Here is a 20,780-nt window from a genome sequence, read left to right on the forward strand (position 1 = left end):
GGATTTTACATGCTCTGTACTATGACATTGGGCATCGGCCTTGGCAGACGACGTTGCTGGCATTTCATCGTCTCGGCCATGACTAGTGGCAGCAGCTTCAGCACGAGGTGGAAGTGGATCTTGATCTTTCCCTAATTTTGGAACCTCAACATTTTGTTCTCCATATTTTAATAGGCACAACTAAAAGGCACCTCAGGTAAACAATGGAGATGGATGGATACTAGTATACTTATGGATGGACTGCCGAGTGCCGACACAGAGGTAGCTACAGCCGTGGACTACCGTACTGTGTCTGCTGCTAATATAGACTGGATGATAATGAGATGAAATCAATATATATGTGTTATGCACACCAGTGCCTGCAGGAAAGTACTGGTGTCAGGACTGTTATGCACTCCAGTGCCTGCAGGAATGTACTGGTGTTTGAACTGTTATGCAAAACAAATGGACTTACAGACAGACTGGGGAATATGACATAACGTACACAGAAGGTGATAGGTTAACAAAATACACACAAAGTGAACAGAGAAGCCCAGAGGCTAAGGAACTGGGTATCTCCCTTGTATTAGAACTGCTCAGATGGGAAAAGCAAGATGTTGTGTTTTAATACGTAGAGAACCCGAAATGCTGTTGCTAAGGGCAACAGCAAAACCCTAAAGGGTTACCAACGGGTGTGGCAGTAAACTCCTTGGTCAGAGATGGAATGATAGACACAAGGAGAGTCTCCACAATCCTAATTCTCACTTGCAGTGCACAGGTTCAGCTTACTGCCACTAAACTGACCCCTGACACCTAGCACAGTGAGACAGGATTAGACAGGCAAGTCTTAGAATACAGCCGCAAACTTGCTAAGTTCACAGAGTAGTAACAGAACCCCAGAAAGCTAAACGACTGACTCCAGTCTTACTGCTAGGTCTGGATTGGCAGAGTGTAATACCAAATCCCCAGGCCTATTTGCAGTAAGCAACAAACAAATACAAAGCTACACAGTACTGGCTAACTTTCAGAAACTGACTAACCAACAAAGATTCAGCAGCATCTGCTTACCCTGAGAAGAGGCCTTATAAAGCAGGTGCTGTCCACGCCCCACTCAGACCTCACAGACTGTGAGCACAAAAACCAGCACCGGATCCCCTGCCATGCACAGAGCCTATAACCACTGCACAGCAAAAGACCCGAACCGGAGTATCAGCTGCGCTCAGGTCACTCCGCTAGCACTTGTCTCCCGGTTGCCATGACGACGTGGCAGCACAGGGCAGGAGACCCTAACAGTACCCCCTCTCTGACGAGGGGTCAAAGAACCCCTACCACCGGGTTTATCGGGGAACTGCGAGAAGAAAGAGCGTATCAGTCTGGGGGCATGAAGATCACAACTGCGCACCCACGACCGCTCCTCCGGGCCATACCCCTTCCAGTGCACCAAAAATGACAGCCGACCCCGAACCACCTTGGAGTCAAGAATCCTTTCAACAACAAACTCCCTCTGGCCACGTATCAGAAGAGGGGAAGGTCTTCCACTGGAAGAAGGATTACTAATCGCCCGTTTTAAAAGGGAACAATGAAAGGTTTTATTGATACCCAAAGAACGGGGCAGATCTAACTGAAATGCCACCGGATTGATAACCCTGGTGATCTTATAAGGGCCGATGAACCGGGGGCCTAACTTATGAGATGGCTGTCTCAACTTCAAATTCTTGGTAGACAACCAGACGAAGTCTCCTAATTTGAAGCTGCAGGGTCTTTTCCGCTTATCAAAAACCCTTTTGGTCACTAATGACACAGACACAAGGGCTTTCTTCACTTTCCGCCAAATACCTCTAAGGACCGAAACCACAGAGGAACCACCAGGCGTGGAGTCCAGGGGGTCAAAAGAATTGGCCTTAGGATGATGCCCATACACACAAAGGAATGGAGAGATCCCTGTAGCAGAGTGAGCCGCGTTGTTATAGGCAAACTCCGCCATGGACAGATGAGCAACCCAGTCAGTCTGACACTTGGAGACATAACACCTGAGGAACTGCTCCAAGGACTGGTTCACCCTTTCAGTCTGTCCATTAGACTGCGGATGGTAGCCCGACGACAAGCTGACAGAAATCTGGAGATCGGAACAAAATGCCCTCCAGAATTTGGCCACAAACTGGGATCCGCGGTCAGAGACCACATCAAGTGGCAACCCGTGGAGACGCACAACATGCAGCATAAATAATTCAGACAGGCGTCTGGCCGATGGCAGCCCAACCAGTGGAACGAAGTGCGCCATCTTCGAAAACCTGTCAACGACAACCCAGATGGCTGTCATCCCCGAGGATTTGGGCAAGTCCACCACAAAATCCATTGAAATGTGGGTCCATGGCTTAGATGGGATAGAGAGTGGATGTAATGGGCCAACCGGAACCCCTCTAGGAGTCTTATTTCGGGCACAGATGTCACATGCCCGAACCCACTGATCCACATCCTTAGCCACCGAGGGCCACCACACCGCCCTAGATAGCAACTCCCGAGTTCTGGCAATACCCGGGTGACCTGCAGACTTCTTGGCATGGAATTCCAGGAACACTCGCTGTCTTAACCTAGGAGGCACAAACAAAAGACCTACCGGAAGGTCTGGAGGAGCCTGCTCCTGTGCTCTAAGGACTAATGATAAGAGGTCCTGGGTAATGCCCACTTTAATACATGATGGGGAAACAATGGGCAACGGCTCCTCGGTGGTCTCCTGGATTGGAGCAAAACTCAGCGAGAGCGCATCAGCCTTGATGTTTTTTGACCCAGGGCGATATGTTATCAAAAAATTAAAGCGAGCAAAAAACAAAGCCCATCGTGCCTGCCTGGCATTGAGACGCTTCGCTGACTCTAAATATGCCAGATTCTTATGGTCAGTGAGAATTGAGACCACAAACTTAGCCCCCTCAAGCCAGTGTCTCCACTCCTCGAGTGCATCCTTAATAGCCAACAATTCCCGGTTACCCACGTCATAATTCATCTCGGCAGGCGAAAATTTACGGGAAAAGTAAGCACAGGGATGAAGGCGATTATCAGACACTCCCATCTGAGAAAGCACTGCCCCAATACCCATCTCAGAGGCATCCACCTCCACCACAAAAGGACACTCTGGATCTGGGTGTCGCAGCACCTTGGCCGAAACAAATGCCCTTTTGAGACGGGCAAAAGCCGCTTTAGCCTCACAAGACCAGTGAGCAACATCCGCCCCTTTCTTAGTGAGTGCCACCAAGGGCGCCACTATAGACGAAAATCCAGCGATAAATCGTCTATAAAAATTCGCAAAGCCCAGGAAACGCTGAAGCGCCTTCAAACTAGTGGGCTGCACCCAATCCAGGACTGCCTGTACCTTGGAACCCTCCATTTGGAAACCTTCTGGGGAGATAATATATCCTAGAAATGCGATTTGCTGAACTTCAAATTCGCACTTCTCCAGCTTCGCCCCAAGCCGGTGGTCTCTGAGTTTCTGGAGGACTAAGCGTACATGCTTCCGATGTTCCTCCAGGGAATGGGAGAAGATTAGGATGTCATCTAAGTATACAACTAAGAATCTATCCAAATATTCCCTGAGCACATCATTCATGAAATCCTGGAAGACTGCCGGGGCATTACAGAGCCCAAAAGGCATCACCAAATATTCATAATGCCCTGAGTGGGTATTAAAGGCAGTCTTCCATTTATCCCCCTCTCTTATTCGGATTAGATTGTACGCACCGCGTAGGTCAATCTTAGAAAAAATGGTGGCAGTACGAAGCTGGTCAAACAAGACCGAAATGAGAGGCAGTGGGTATGAGTTTTTAATCGTGATACGGTTCAATTCCCTGAAGTCGATGCAGGGTCGCAACGAACCGTCCTTTTTACCCACGAAGAAGAACCCCGACCCAACTGGAGACTGTGAAGGTCTGATAAATCCCTTAGCCAAGTTCTCCTGAATGTACTCTGCCATAGCCTGAGTCTCAGGACGTGACAGGGAGTACAACCTGCTCTTGGGAAGCTTAGCATTTGGCAACAAATCAATGGCACAGTCATAGGGGCGATGGGGAGGTAGTACCTCTGCAACTTTTTTGGAGAACACGTCCGCAAAATCTGCATAACACCCTGGCAATCCTGGCAAACTTAGCTGCGAGAGCCTGACTGGAAGGCTCAAGCAACTCCTGAAACAATCAGTACCCCAACTAAGAATCTCCCCAGAGACCCAGTCAAATTGAGGATTGTGGGCCCTCAACCAGGGTAACCCCAACACCAATGGGGCAAAAGTACAGACAGTCACATAAAAGGACAATTTTTCAGAGTGTGTGGCTCCAATAAACAAAGAAATCTGGCTAGTGCAAGAGGTAATTTTACCTTGGGATAATGGTTCCCCGTTTAACCCACAAATCTCAATTTCCGATGCCAGGGGTACTAAGGGAACAGAGTGTTTCAGGGCGGATTGGCGGTCCATAAAAACCCCGTCGGCCCCACTGTCCACAAAGGCCTCAGTCTTGACAGTTTGACCGAGGATCTTCAAGGTCACCGGAATGATAAAAGTCTTCTTGGGAAATTCTGACTTCTGGCCTGACAGGATATTTCCCATCACCCTCAGGCCCTGAAGTTTTCCGGCTTTTCTGGGCATGATACTACCACATGACCTTTATTCCCACAGTACAAACACAACCCCTGCTGTCTCCTCCGCGTCTTCTCACGCGAGGAGAGGCGGGTAGCCCCAATCTGCATAGGCTCCTCTGAAAATTCCTCAGAGTCTGAGGTTCCCTTGGGAAGGAAGGAAATCTCAGTCTCCCTTTCAAGCCTACGCTCTCTCAGCCGTCTATCCACCCGGATGGATAACTGCATGAGCTGATCCAAGCTATCAGGCAAGGGATATTGTACCAGTTGGTCCTTTATCTGGTTAGAAAGACCTCTTCGGTACTGGTGTCTCAGGGCTGGGTCATTCCACTGGGTATCATGGGCCAACCTCCGAAACTCCGTACAGTAAACCTCAACTGGCCTTCGCCCTTGCTTAAGGATCGAAATCTGAGCCTCGGCTGAGGCCGTCTTGTCAGGGTCATCATACAACATGCCCAGTGCCGTAAAAAAAGCATCAACACTTTTAAGCGACGGACAGTCAGGCTGCAACCCATATGCCCAGACCTGTGGGTCTCCTTGTAGCAAGGAAATCACTATGCCCACCCGCTGAATCTCCGACCCAGAAGACTGAGGCCTAAGCCGGAAGTATAGCTTGCAGCTCTCCTTGAAACAAAAGAACTGCGAGCGATCTCCAAAAAAACGATCCGGGAGATTTACTTTCGGCTCCTTAACCCCTGCAGGTGCTGCTGCTGCGGGAGCTCCGCCAGCAGCCTGGGAGGTGTGCATTTTAATGGACAAATCATTAAATTGTCGAGTCAGGACCTGCACCTGATCGACCACCTGTTGCAACGTATTTTGAGGGGTATGCTCCATATTCCCACAAAATTTCAACAGGAGTATTAGGCTGCTGAATATGTTATGCACACCAGTGCCTGCAGGAAAGTACTGGTGTCAGGACTGTTATGCACTCCAGTGCCTGCAGGAATGTACTGGTGTTTGAACTGTTATGCAAAACAAATGGACTTACAGACAGACTGGGGAATATGACATAACGTACACAGAAGGTGATAGGTTAACAAAATACACACAAAGTGAACAGAGAAGCCCAGAGGCTAAGGAACTGGGTATCTCCCTTGTATTAGAACTGCTCAGATGGGAAAAGCAAGATGTTGTGTTTTAATACGTAGAGAACCCGAAATGCTGTTGCTAAGGGCAACAGCAAAACCCTAAAGGGTTACCAACGGGTGTGGCAGTAAACTCCTTGGTCAGAGATGGAATGATAGACACAAGGAGAGTCTCCACAATCCTAATTCTCACTTGCAGTGTACAGGTTCAGCTTACTGCCACTAAACTGACCCCTGACACCTAGCACAGTGAGACAGGATTAGACAGGCAAGTCTTAGAATACAGCCGCAAACTTGCTAAGTTCACAGAGTAGTAACAGAACCCCAGCAAGCTAAACGACTGACTCCAGTCTTACTGCTAGGTCTGGATTGGCAGAGTGTAATACCAAATCCCCAGGCCTATTTGCAGTAAGCAACAAACAAATACAAAGCTACACAGTACTGGCTAACTTTCAGAAACTGACTAACCAACAAAGATTCAGCAGCATCTGCTTACCCTGAGAAGAGGCCTTATAAAGCAGGTGCTGTCCACGCCCCACTCAGACCTCACAGACTGTGAGCACAAAAACCAGCACCGGATCCCCTGCCATGCACAGAGCCTATAACCACTGCACAGCAAAAGACCCGAACCGGAGTATCAGCTGCGCTCAGGTCACTCCGCTAGCACTTGTCTCCCGGTTGCCATGACGACGTGGCAGCACAGGGCAGGAGACCCTAACAATATGTATATATAATATCACTAGTACTGCAGCCGGACAGGTATATATTATACATTTATTATGTAATGACTGATGACGGACCTGCTGGACACTGTCAGCTCAGCAGCACCGCAGACTGCTACAGTAAGCTACTATAGTAGTATGTATAAAGAAGAAAGAAAAAAAAAACAACCACGGGTAGGTGGTATACAATTATGGATGGACTGCCGAGTGCCGACACAGAGGTAGCTACAGCCGTGGACTACCGTACTGTGTCTGCTGCTAATATAGACTGGATGATAATGAGATGAAATCAATATATATGTATATATAATATCACTAGTACTGCAGCCGGACAGGTATATATTATATATTTATTATGTAATGACTGATGACGGACCTGCTGGACACTGTCAGCTCAGCAGCACCGCAGACTGCTACAGTAAGCTACTATAGTAGTATGTATAAAGAAGAAAGAAAAAAAAAACAACCACGGGTAGGTGGTATACAATTATGGATGGACTGCCGAGTGCCGACACAGAGGTAGCTACAGCCGTGGACTACCGTACTGTGTCTGCTGATAATATAGACTGGATGATAATGAGATGAAATCAATATATATGTATATATAATATCACTAGTACTGCAGCCGGACAGGTATATATTATATATTTATTATGTAATGACTGATGACGGACCTGCTGGACACTGTCAGCTCAGCAGCACCGCAGACTGCTACAGTAAGCTACTATAGTAGTATGTATAAAGAAGAAAGAAAAAAAAAACAACCACGGGTAGGTGGTATACAATTATGGATGGACTGCCGAGTGCCGACACAGAGGTAGCTACAGCCGTGGACTACCGTACTGTGTCTGCTGATAATATAGACTGGATGATAATGAGATGAAATCAATATATATGTATATATAATATCACTAGTACTGCAGCCGGACAGGTATATATTATATATTTATTATGTAATGACTGATGACGGACCTGCTGGACACTGTCAGCTCAGCAGCACCGCAGACTGCTACAGTAAGCTACTATAGTAGTATGTATAAAAAAAAAAAAAAAAAAAAAAAACACGGGTAGGTGCTAGGTGGTATACAATATTATATATATATTATATACAATTATATATATATATATATATATATATTAAACTCATAAACTGGTGGTGATTATTAAACTGGTGGTCAGGTCACTGGTCACACTATCAGCAACTTGCAAGTAGTACTCCTGAGTCCTAAGCAGACAATCACAATATATATTATACTGGTGGTCAGTGTGGTCACAAACAATGGCAGTGTGGCTGGCACTCTGGCAGCAAAAGTGTGCACTGTACGTTATATGTACTCCTGAGTCCTGAGTCCTGCTCTCAGACTCTAACTGCTCCCCACTGTCAGTGTCTCCCCCACAAGTCAGATAATACAGTCACACTATCTCTCTCTATCACTTCAGCAAGTACTAGTAGTAGTAGTACTCCTCCTAATGCTCCCCAAATTACTACTGTGTCTCTCTCTGTCTCACTCTCTTCTCTAATCTCTATAAACGGAGAGGACGCCAGCCACGTCCTCTCCCTATGAATCTCAATGCACGTGTGAAAAATGGCGGCGAGACGCGGCTCCTTATATAGAATCCGAGTCTCGCGATAGAATCCGAGCCTCGCGAGAATCCGACAGCGTGATGATGAAGTTCGGGCGCGCTCGGGTTAACCGAGCAAGGCGGGAAGATCCGAGTCGCTCGGACCCGTGTAAAAAAAACTGAAGTTCGGGCGGGTTCGGATTCCGAGGAACCGAACCCGCTCATCTCTACCGCAGGACCCGACCTTGGTGTTCGTTCCCGGAGCCGCGCCGCCGTCCCCCTTACAGAGCCAGAAGCATGAAGAGTCCGGAAAATCGGTGGCAGAAGACTTCGGTCTTCACCAAGGTAGCGCACAGCACTGCAGCTGTGCGCCATTGCTCCTCATGTACACCTCACACTCCGGTCACTGATGGGTGCAGGGCGCTGGGGGGGCGCCCTGAGGGCAATATATGACACCTTGGCTGGCAAATCTACATCATATATAGTCCTAGAGGCTATATAGATGTAAAATTACCCCTGCCAGTATTCCAGAAAAAGCGGGAGAAAGTCAGCCGAAAAAGGGGCGGGGCTTCTCCCTCAGCACACTGGCGCCATTTTCTCTTCACAGTGCAGCTGGAAGACAGCTCCCCAGGCTCTCCCCTGTAGTTTTCAGGCTCAAAGGGTTAAAAAGAGAGGGGGGGGCACTAAATTTAGGCGCAATATATGTATACAAGCAGCTATTTGGGGAAAAATCACTCAGTTATAGTGTTAATCCCTGCATTATATGCGCTCTGGTGTGTGCTGGCATACTCTCTCTCGGTCTCCCCAAAGGACTTTGTGGGGTCCTGTCCTCAGTCAGAGCATTCCCTGTGTGTGTGCGGTGTGTCGGTACGGCTGTGTCGACATGTTGGATGAGGAAGGTTACGTGGAGGCGGAGCAGAGGCTGATAAATGGGATGTCGCCCCCTGTGGGGCCGACACCAGAGTGGATGGATAGGTGGAAGGTATTAACCGACAGTGTCAACTCCTTACATAAAAGGCTGGATGACGTAACAGCTGTGGGACAGCCGGCTTCTCAGCCCGCGCCTGCCCAGGCGTCTCAAAGGCCATCAGGGGCTCAAAAAACGCCCGTTACCTCAGATGGCAGACACAGATGTCGACACGGAGTCTGACTCCAGTGTCGACGAGGTTGAGAAATATACACAATCCACTAGGAACATCCGTTACATGATCTCGGCAATGAAAAATGTGTTACGCATTTTCTGACATGAACCCAAGTACCACATAGAAGGGGTTTTATTTTTGGGGAGAAAAAGCAGCCAGTGTTTTGTTCCCCCATCAGATGAATGAATGAAGTGTGTAAAGAAGCGTGGTTTCCCCCGATAAGAAACTGGTAATTTCTAAAAAGTTACTGATGGCGTACCCTTTCCCGCCAGAGGATAGGTCACGTTGGGAGATATCCCTTAGGGTGGATAAGGCGCTCACACGTTTGTCAAAAGGTGGCACTGCCGTCTTAGGATACGGCCACCTTGAAGGAACCTGCTGATAAAAAGCAGGAGGCGATCCTGAAGTCTGTATTTACACACTCAGGTTATATACTGAAACCTGCAATTGCCTCAGCATAAATAGTGCTGCTGCAGCGTGGTCTGATACCCTGTCAGATAATATTAATACGCTAAGACAGGGATAATATTTTGCTAACATTGAGCATATTTAAGACGTTGTCTTATATATAAAGGATGCACAGAGGGATATTTGCCGGCTGGCATCCAGAATTGATGCAATGTCCATTCTGCCAGGAGGGTATTAGAAACCCGGCAGTGGACAGGTGATGCTGCCTGTAAAAGGCACATGGAGTTTCTGCCTTATAAGGGTGAGGAATTGTTTGGGGATGGTCTCTGGGACCTCGTATCCACAGCAACAGCTGGGAATAAATTTTTTTTACCTCAGGTTTCCTCACAGCCTAAGAAAGCACCGTATTTTCAGGTACAGTCCTTTCGGCTTCAGAAAAGCAAGCGGGTCAAAGGCGCTTCCTTTCTGCACAGAGACAAGGGAAGAAGGAAAAAGCTGCACCAGTCAGCCAGTTCCCAGGATCAAAAATCTTCCCCCGCTTCCTCTGAGTCCACCGCATGACGCTGGGGCTCCACAGGTGGAGACAGGTGCGGTAGGGGCGCGTCTCGGGAACTTCAGGGACCAGTGGGCTTGCCCACAGGTGGATCTCTAGGTTCTGCAAATAGTATCACAGGGATACAGGCTGGAGTTCGAGGCGACTCCCCCTCGCCGTTACCTCACATCAGCCTTGCCTGCTGCCCTCGGAGAAAGGTAGTACTGGCGGCAATTCACAAGCTGTACTTCCGGCTGGTGAAATCAAGGTACCCCTCCTTCAAGAAGGCCGGGGTTACTATTCCAAAATGTTGTGGTACCGAAACCAGACGGTTCGGTGAGACCCATTCTAAAATGGAAAGCCTTGAACACTTATATATGAAGGTTCAAGTTCAAAATGGAATCGCTCAGGGCGATTATTGCAAGCCTGGAGAATTTCATGGTATCACTGGACATCAAGGATGATTACCTGCATGTCCCTCTTTACCCTCTTTACCAGGAGTACCTCAATATTGTGGCACAGGATTGTCATTACCAATTCCAGACGTTGCCGTTGGTCTGTCCCCGGCACCGAGGTATTTACCAAGGTAATGGCCGAAATAATTATCCCGTACTTGGACGATCTCCTTATAAAGGCGAGGTCCAGGGAGCAGTTGTTCGTCGGAGTAGCACTATCTCGGGAAGTGCTACAACAGCACAGCTGGTTTCTGAATATTCCAAAGTCGCAGCTGGTTCCTACAATGCGTCTACTGTTCCTGGGTATGGTTCTGGACACAGAACAGGATAAAAAGGTTTTCTCCCGGAGGAGAAGTCCAAGGAGTTGTTGTCTCTAGACAGAGACCTCCTAATACGTATACAGGTGTCGGTGCATCAATGCACGCGAGCCCTGGGAAAGATGGTAGCTTCTTACAAAGAAATTCCATTCGCCAAGTCCCATGCAAGGATTTTCCAGTGGGATCTGTTGGACAAGTGGTCCGGGTCGCATCTTCAGATGCATCGGCGGATAACCCTGTCTCCAAGGGTCAGGGTGTCGCTGTTGTGGTGGCTGCAGAGTGTTCATCTTCTAGGGGGCCGCAGATTCGGCATACAGGACTGGGTCCTGGTGACCACGGATGCCAGCCTTCGAGGCTGGGGGGCAGTCACACAGGGAAGGAACTTCCAAGGCTATGGAAAAGTCAGGAGACTTCCCTACACATAAATATTCTGGAACTGAGGGATATTTACAATGCCCTAGGTCAGGCTAGACCCCTGCTTCAACACGGGCGGTGCTGATCCAGTCAGACAACATCACGGCGGTCGCTCATGTAAACCGACAGGGCGGCACAAGAAGCAGGATGGCGATGGCAGAAGCCACAAGGATTCTCCGATGGGCGGAAAATCATGTGTTAGCACTGTCAGCAGTGTTCATTCCCAGAGTGGACAACTGAGAAGCAGACTTTCTCAGAAGACACGACCTCCACCTGGGAGAGTGGGGACTTCATCCAGAAGTCTTCCAAATGATTGTACACCGTTGGGAAAGGCCACAGGTGGACATGATGGCGTCCCGCCTCAACTAAAAGTTACAAAGATATTGCGCCAGGTCAAGGACCCTCAGGCGATAGCTGTGGACGCTCTGGTAACACCGTGGGTGTACCAGTCGGTGTATGTGTTCCCTTCTCTGCCTCTCTTACCCAGGGTAATGAGAATAATAAAAAGGAGAGGCGTAAGAACTATACTCATTGTTCCGGGTTGGCCAAGAAGAGTTTGGTAACCAGAACTCCAAGAAATGATCTCAGAGGACCCATGGCCTCTGCCGCTCAGACAGGACCTGCTGCAGCAGGGGGGCCTGTCTGTTCCAAGACATACCGCGGCTGCGTTGACGGCATGGCGGTTGAACGCCGGATCCTGAAGGAAAAGGGAATTCCGGAGGAAGTTATCCCTACGCTATTTAAAGCTAGGAAAGAAGTGAACGCAAACCATTATCACCGCATATGGCGAAAATATGTTGCGTACTGTGAGGCCAGGAAGGCCCCAAAGGAGAAATTTCAGTTAGGTCGATTTCTGCACTTCCTACAGTCAGAGGTGACTATGGGCCTAAAATTGGGTTCCATTAAGGTCCAGATTTCGGCTCTATCGATTTTCTTCCAAAAATTGAACTGGCTTCACTGCCTGAAGTTCAGACTTTTGTTAAGGGAGTGCTGCATAGTCAGCCCCCGTTTGTGCCTCCAGTGGCACCATGGGATCTCAACGTGGTGTTGGATTTCCTGAAGTCGCATTGGGTTGAGCCACTTAAATCCGTGGAGTTATAATACCCCACGTGGAAAGTGGTCATTCTGTGGGCCTTGGCGTCGGCCAGGCGTGTATCAGAATTGGCGGCTTTGTCATAAAAAAGCCCTTATCTGTTTTTTATATGGATAAGGCGGAATTGAGGACTCGTTCCCAATTCCTTCCTAAGGTGGTATCAGTTTTTCATGTGAACCAACCTATTGTGGTGCCTGTGGCTACTTGGGACTTGGAGGATTCCAAGTTACTGGATGTAGTCAGGGCCCTGAAAAGTATATGTTTCCAGGACAGCTGGCGTCAGGAAAACTGACTCGCTATTTCTCTTGTATGCACCCAACAAGCTGGGTGCTCCTGCTTCTAAGCAGACGGTTGCTCGCTGGATCTGTAGCACGATTCAACTTGCACATTCTGCGGCTGGACTGCCACACCCTAAATCTGTAAAAGCCCATTCCATGAGGAAAGGGGCTCTTCTTGGGCGGCTGCCCGAGGGGTCTCGGCTTTACAATTTTGCCGAGCTGTTACTTGGTCGGGTTCAAACACTTTTGCAAGAGTCTACAAGTTTGATACCCTGGCTGAGGAAGACCTAGAGTTTGCTCATTCGGTGCTGCAGAGTCATCCGCACTCTCCCGCTCGTTTGGGAGCTTTGGTATAATCCCCATGGTCCTTACGGAGTCCCAGCATCCACTTAGGACGTCAGAGAAAATAAGATTTTACTCACCGGTAAATCTATTTCTCGTAGTCCGTAGTGGATGCTAGGCGCCCATCCCAAGTGCGGATTGTCTGCAATACTTGTATATAGTTATTGCCTAACTAAAGGGTTATTGTTGAGCCATCTGTTGAGAGGCTTGGTTATATTTCATACTGTTAACTGGGTATAGTATCACGAGTTATACGGTGTGATTGGTGTGGCTGGTATGAGTCTTACCCGGGATTCAAAATCCTTCCTTATTGTGTCAGCTCTTCCGGGCACAGTATCCTAACTGAGGTGTGGAGGAGGGTCTTAGTGGGAGGAGCCAGTGCACACCAGGTAGTCCTAAAGCTTTCTTTAGTTGTGCCCAGTCTCCTGCGGAGCCGCTAATCCCCATGGTCCTTACGGAGTCCCAGCATCCACTACGGACTACGAGAAATAGATTTACCGGTGAGTAAAATCTTATTATTACACCTACACTAAGCACAGCAAGCCATAGGTGACTATTGTACATAGTCAATTTCATATTGGGACTAAGGACTCCAGGGCTAGGCCGCAATAACGGTTATTAAGCAGGAGGATAGTAATGGGTCACAGTAGTCAGAGTGACCTATAATTACAGTTCCATGTATGGCTTAATCATAGTGCTAAGGAGAAGGTAGGAAGCACTGGGTATATATATATGTAACAGAAGTGGAGTGAAACTTGAACTGTTTAACATTTCATAAATGCAGTTTTAAAGCTCCCCACATATATCAGCATCACATCAGTCAAAGGAGAGCCAGAGACATTGTTCTGCAGCGCTAAATAGAAAGTAACACCCTAATTAGCAGAATTAGAGTCAAGGACATTAAAGGTAGCCATACTACAGTGACATTGGATGAATGTTAAAGCCTCTTAGCCACAAAGGATTAGAATATCATCCCGATTCAAGGACTAGCTTGTGGCACTTTAATACAACTGTGTTATATGTATATTCGTGAACCCGTAAGAAGGACTGACACGTAAGAGACTATTAGTTATAAAGTTAAAGGATTTGAGCTTGTTGTGACTATGATAAGAGAAACCATCTCTTGCAGATATATTTAATATAGACTCATCCTAAGAGACAACAATAATTTGAGGCATACAGGAATCAAAAAGCTATATATGCTCTGAAATATAGAAAGCATCAGCTACTTCAAATGGACACAAGGACGCAGCATAACAAAGGTTTATCATACCAGCTTCTTAGGAGTTTAGTTTAATACTGGACAACTACGGTAACATTTTTACTGAGGAAAGGCTACAGATCCCTTGGTAATCAACTGTTGATGTTACTATATGAGCTAAATAGATACTTTCTGTTATCTGCCAAGGAGGAACTATAAGTAACCTTATAGGAGAAAGTAATCGCTACCATAAGTAGACTGAGCCAAACATCTTTCTCTTTAACTGAAGGGAGAACTGATAGTTGATACTAAAACATAGTGTCAGACATTCTGTATTAACTGCTGTTATTTTTAGGAAGTTTATGGGCCCTTATAGTGCACTATCATATTAAGAGTACCCGGGTCACTCTAACACCTAAGGGTGTCCTGAAAAGAAAAAGGATTTGTTGTATTGCATGCAGGTACTGTGTATAGGCCTAATTGACAGGGGGTTAGCATGGATTAATGACTTAAAGGGGAATGTGTAATTGATGAAATGTTAATGTATACTTAATACATTTGGTTCTGGTCATTAAAGTGTTATAGTTGCCATGTGTGTCTGGTCCGTCTGGAAGTTGATCTGAAGATCCTGGAAGAAAGGGACAGGTATATTAGATAATACATCTATGATATAAGGGAATTATCCCCTAAGGATAGAGATCAGGCTTACTCAAGCAAGCCTTAACGGTAGTTAAATACTACACATAGCTTGAGTGGAGCCACAACTATTAGGTAACCATCCCTTAATAGACTACATAGACAGCTCTTGTTCAAGGTATTGAGGGTAGGGTTACACTCTAAGTAACATATTGGTTTGTTATTCCAAAATAATGGGACGATACAATGAGAATCTTTATGCATGAAGAAAAGGACATACTGAAAATGATACAGAAAAAATAGTTATATGTCATTGTGGCCGGAGAGACCTCCCCAGCCACATGTGTAATGACGGCTGTGGCACTGAAGGGGTTAACCCTTAAGTACCTGCACCATTACAAAGGACATTGGGCGCTTGCCACCACTTTTAAATGTATACCGGCACTAGGCACCATCTTTAAAATGTGTGGGCGCTAGGCGCCGTGTATTTAAGAAATGTATATTTATGTGTGCCGCAGTCCCGGACCTCTCCGGCGACTGCGGCAGTGAGGGCAGCCCCCTGCATGCTGAGCTGTGTGTGCGCGCCGGGGGAGAGGAGAGCCGCTGCAGCCGGGAGTTCAGCTCCCACTGCAGCACTAAGTGTGTGTGCCACTGCTGGGAAAGCTCCCAGCGCCTCAGCACTATAGTTGGTCAGCCGTGGCAGCCAGGACGAGTGTCCCATGCTGCTGCGCTGCTGGGGAGGGTGCGCTGCTCACGGGGGACCGGGCTAGCTGGCTCCCTAGCGGCGGGGGCATGTGTAGGGCACGGGACGCTGGGGCCCGGGAGCTACGCTCCCGGCGCCTCAGCGCTCCAGACAGACAGAGAGCCACAGTGGCCAGGATGAGCGTCCTGGGCTGCCGGCCTCCAGGAGTGCATCAGGGGTCACCGGACCAGGGGGGTGCGCTGCACGATGTAGCGAGGCTAATAAGTAGTGCTGCACTGAGGGGGCAGGGAGAGCCAGCTCCCTGGACCCCAGTAGCAGGCAGTGTCCAGGCAGGCTGGGGGATGGGGGGGGGGGGAGCCAGCCCCCATACCTCCAGCACTGGGAGAGCCCTAGCAGCCAGGCTCCCAGCAGCAGTGCCTGGGTATGTGGAGCCTGTGCAGTGCACAGGCTCAGTGTATATTTAAAGAAACATGTACAGTGTATTTAAATGTGTTTTAAAGGTAAAATGCACTTACTGGTTGTTGTGTCCCAGGAGAGGGGAATCCATGGCTGTGCAGGCTGTTGGATTCCTCCAGACCTTTTACCCAAAAACGGAATGCCTTCTCCTCCAGCCTCAAACTTAAAAGTAGCATGGGAAGAGAGAGGAAAAGCTCAGTTTTTCAACAAGCTGAGTGGTTTGCTGGAGCTTTATAGGGATCGCCTTTTGTGAGCAGGAAACCCTGACCAGGGCTCGAGGCTGCCCAACTCTGGAGCCCGAATTCAGGCTGCAGATGCTGAGCTGGGTCCCAGGCAGAATCCTGGAAGTAAGTTTCGGCGGGAAACTCCCCCCAATTCAGACTGAAAGTCACCGGGACAGATTCAGATCCTCCAGCGTCTCCAAGCTCCGCCTTCCGCCTGCTACTGGCAGAGGCCTAGTCAAGCGACTAGTGGGGATTGGTCAGCACCACACAGGTGTGGTAAGGCGGCGTGTCGATGCATATAGAGCAGGGCCGTGGTTCCAGACGCCACGGCAGGTTACGAGTTTGGTGGTGGCAGCGTAGAACCCGCCCACTGCGTTACTGACGGTAAGTGGGAATCCCCTATGTGGCCAGGTCCCGTGTTACCTAAACAGCCATTCTGTGTACTGGGGACGAGACGCGAAAGCAGTGAAGGCTTTCGTACGGGACCGTACGGTCAGTCATTTGCTGAAGAAGGGAAAAAATTCAGTGCTGGCTCACAGGGGGATCAAACCCACGGCTTTGGAGTTATTAGCACTATGCTCTAACCAACTGAGCTAACCGGCCAAGTCATCTAGCTCACCCGTACTACAAAGCTACACTCCAGCTTTTCCACTCTGCTCTGCTTATAATCTCTGTCTCCCCTTTCTATTTTATAGTCCATATGTAATAGGCTATTTGCTGGTCCTGATATGATTTGGCGATACAGAAAATATATCCTGGTTTGCTATAAAGCCTCTTTAAATCTAGAAGCTATCTCGCTGAGAACACGCTGGGACCAGCCAGTCCCAGCTAGTCCCATGTCAGTCTGTCTATATCAATAGTCCCTGTTATGCCGTATGCTTAGTGTTAGGTGTGAGCGCTTGATGGTTACATAATATACACTGAAGTGTTCCAGCTGGTTTATATTCCTGATTATTGCACCGAGTCTCTGATTGTACTTACTTGTGTGCTATTATAATTAGTTGTACTTGTTTCTATGCTCAATTGTATTAATATACTTGTATGTATACTGATTGCTGATTGGCTAATGCTGTGGAACTTGTGTTGCCCTATAAATAAATGGAGGTGATGATGATATGTTCTGCTATCTACCATGTGCTGGACTACATGTAGCAGGCTCACCAGCCCATGGATGTAAGCAGATCCAAAGCTTCTCATTTTGTGATAAAAAATAATCATTGTGTAACAGCTGTTGTGGAGTCTCCCTGATGTTACTAAACATTTCCAAACATGTGGCCCCAGCATGATACCATTAGCTGGTATTATCAGTGAGGTTGATCCTTACCTGTTCCTCCTTATGGAGAAACAGACATGATGAATGGGGGAGGCTGAGTATGTGATTATACAGATCCCCTGCACCACCCTGACCGACAACCGGGGTGTGTGTTATTCTGATACCATCGCTCACTGATGATCACATGTTATGGTTGAAAAACAGGAATTGCTGAATAATTGCAGACAAGGTTCTGCTGCTGACTATTTTTTGATGTTGAAGCATATGCTCTTTGTTTCTTTTTGAATAAGGTTTGTTTCGGAGTGCATCCTTTCAATTCCAGTCACAGACAACTTCAAAAATTTACGTGAAGTCCACCACCAACATTACTCTTATCTAATAATATATTTAGAAGCAAGAAGATTTTTTGGATCCATTTTTCCTTTGATCTTATCTATTTTGTTAAGAAAAATGACTTTGCACTTAAGGGAAGACAACCAGTCATATTCTTTATTTATTTTTTATTTTTGCTTTTGCAATTACCTAATTCCCAATTTAGTCTGTGCAGGTGGTCTATTAGTAATATAAAGCACCCGCAGCACAAGGAATTCTTTAGTTATACTTATTTTTATTTATTCCATTATCCATATAAAATATCAATTAAAAAAAAATCAATAAAACATAAAATAAAGACAGAAACACTTTCTCAATATCTTTCAGTTGGTCAAAATGAGTGGTAACTTTTACATTAATCCTTATATGACATCACACATGACACTTTCAATGCTGCTTAATTTGCTTATACATAATCTGCTATTAAACATACATTGTTTTTACATATGCACAGAAAAACACCCTATACATTCAAGTAAAAAAAGGCCTCTTATATAATGCTCAGCATATACATAGTATCCTGTATTAATATAAAGAGAGATCTAGCAAAATGGATATTTTGTATCTTGTTTTCAAACAGCTGTTATTTTCCAATTCTGTTAGAGCCGCAAGAGAAACTTTAATGCAAAAGCACACAAGGGGGCAGATGTATTAACCTGGAGAAGGCATAAGGAAGTGATAAACCAGTGATAAATGCAAGGTGATAAACGCACCAGCCAATCAGCTCCTGTTTATTTACATATTGGAGCTGATTGGATGGTACTTTTATCACCTTGCACTTATCACTGGTTTATCACTTCCTTATGCCTTCTGCAGGTTAATACATCTGCCTCACAGTTAGATAATTTGTATCCAATTCTTGAAACAGGTGTTACTCTAAAGGGCCCCAAACACTTATACGACACGACGGTCCGTCATGTCGTATAAGATTTAGACCAACCTCTCGGCAGCCTCCCTGTTGGTAAGATAGTATTAGATATATCTTATGCAGTTTTTTTTTGTTTGTTTTTTGCATACGATGTTTCTTTTACTATCCTATCTATTTACTGCGGGATCCGTCATATCACAAGTGCAGCACTCGTGATAAGTTGGATCTAGGGGGATCCGATCCACATGGGAACTCGGATAGGATCGGGGGAAAAGCACATCGAAAATACCCGATTTCACCCAATATATCAGGACGAATGCCCGAATTGGGCTGAAATCGGGCATTATTGGTCTAGTGTATGGGGCTCTTTACAGTACAAGCTTAGTTGTTCATTAATTATTAGTGGCTTAATTGTTAGTTAGATCTTAGAACACGGCCATGTCATACATAATTAGAAAAAGTTTTACCACTACTATTGTGGAGATTACGGTCCTGCCAATCTCTGGAAGACTTCTGTGATATCCTCCAGATATGGCTTTATAAAACGGATCCTGCTCCAGAGACGGGAGTCCAGGAGTTGTACTAACCAGAGGAAGGACGTGGTGAAACTTTCTCTAATTATGTATGACATGGCTGTGTACAGGGGGCAATATATTGGGAGTAACAAGCAGTCTGGCAGATAGATCATGGGGTGGATACAGCAATATATTGGGTACTTATCAATAGATAGTGTACAGGGGACAATATACTGAGGGGAACACGCCATCTGGTGGTGCATCATAGGGTACAGCACTGTGTGTGGGGTAATTATCAATAGATAGTATACAGGTGAGATATACTGGTGGTACATCATGGTGGTGATAGCACTTTGTGTGGGAGGTACTTATCAATAGATAGTGTACAGGGGGCAATATACTGAGGGGAACACACCATCTGGTGGTGCATCATAGGGTAATTATGGGGTAATTATCAATAGATAGTATACAGGTGAGATATACTGGTGGTACATCATGGTGGTGGTAGCACTTTGGGTGGGAGGTACTTATCAATAGATAGTATAAAGGTGGCAATGGGCCATCTGCTGGAACGCTATGGTGGTTATAGATCTGTGTGGGATACTTTGTTTCCTACATTACGTGGAGCCTCTGTTCCTGCACATTGGCCCTCATTCCGAGTTCTTCGCTCTGTAATTTTCTTCGCATCTCAGCGATTTTCCGCTAATTGCGCATGTGCAATGTTCGCACTGCGACTGCGCCAAGTAAATTTGGTAAGAAGTTTGGTATTTTACTCACGGCATTACGAGGTTTTTTCTTCGTTCTGGTGATCGTTGTGTGATTGACAGGAAGTGGGTGTTTCTGGGCGGAAACTGGACGTTTTATGGGAGTGTGTGAAAAAACGCTGCCGTTTCTGGGAAAAACGCAGGAGTGGCTGGAGAAACGGAGGAGTGTCTGGGCGAACGCTGGGTGTGTTTGTGACGTCAAACCAGGAACGACAAGCACTGAACTGATCGCACTGGAGGAGTAAGTCTCGAGCTACTCAGAAACTGCACAGAAAAATCTTTTCGCAATATTGCGAATACTTCGTTCGCTATTCTGCTAAGCTAAGATACACTCTCGAAGGGCGGCGGATTAGCGTGTGTACTGCTGTGAAAAGCGGCTAGCGAGCGAACAACTCGGAATGAGGGCCATAGTTGTACAGGAAAGGAGCTTGTGAAAAATGAAAGCCAGGAGGAAAACCACAATCCGACGAGGATGAGATTCGAACCCACGCGTGCAGAGCACAATGCAGCCATTTTCTCATCCCAGGCAAGTGTCAGTATCTATTGCTTACTAGGGGGTGGGGGATTACCTTCCTGCACACAGGCTACGGCAAGATGGCCACAGCAGGGCCCCCTAAAGACACGCAGTGGGGGGGGAGTCTGCTTCTATCTATCAATGACCCCACCAGTCTCTCCTAAACATGTTCCACCAGGAAGATGGCCGACGACTGAGATCTTAGGGAGGGCAACAACTGAATGGGCTGGTTTTAGGATAAATTACATAACTAACTCTACCTCCTGTTATATATATATAGAGGATGTTTAGTAGGATCCCAGTG

The 20,780-nt window shown here is 47.0% G+C and overlaps 1 non-coding gene across 1 annotated transcript; it reads left to right on the top strand.

Moving 5' to 3' along the window:
* Positions 1-17,471: 17,471 nt before the first annotated feature.
* On the top strand, positions 17,472-17,605 carry LOC134938842 (U8 small nucleolar RNA). The gene has a single exon (XR_010181295.1). It is a non-coding gene; the product is annotated as a U8 small nucleolar RNA (small nucleolar RNA).
* The last annotated feature ends 3,175 nt before the right edge of the window (positions 17,606-20,780 follow it).

This window comes from Pseudophryne corroboree, chromosome 6 (genome assembly GCF_028390025.1).
Source record: "Pseudophryne corroboree isolate aPseCor3 chromosome 6, aPseCor3.hap2, whole genome shotgun sequence".
NCBI lineage: Eukaryota > Metazoa > Chordata > Amphibia > Anura > Myobatrachidae > Pseudophryne > Pseudophryne corroboree.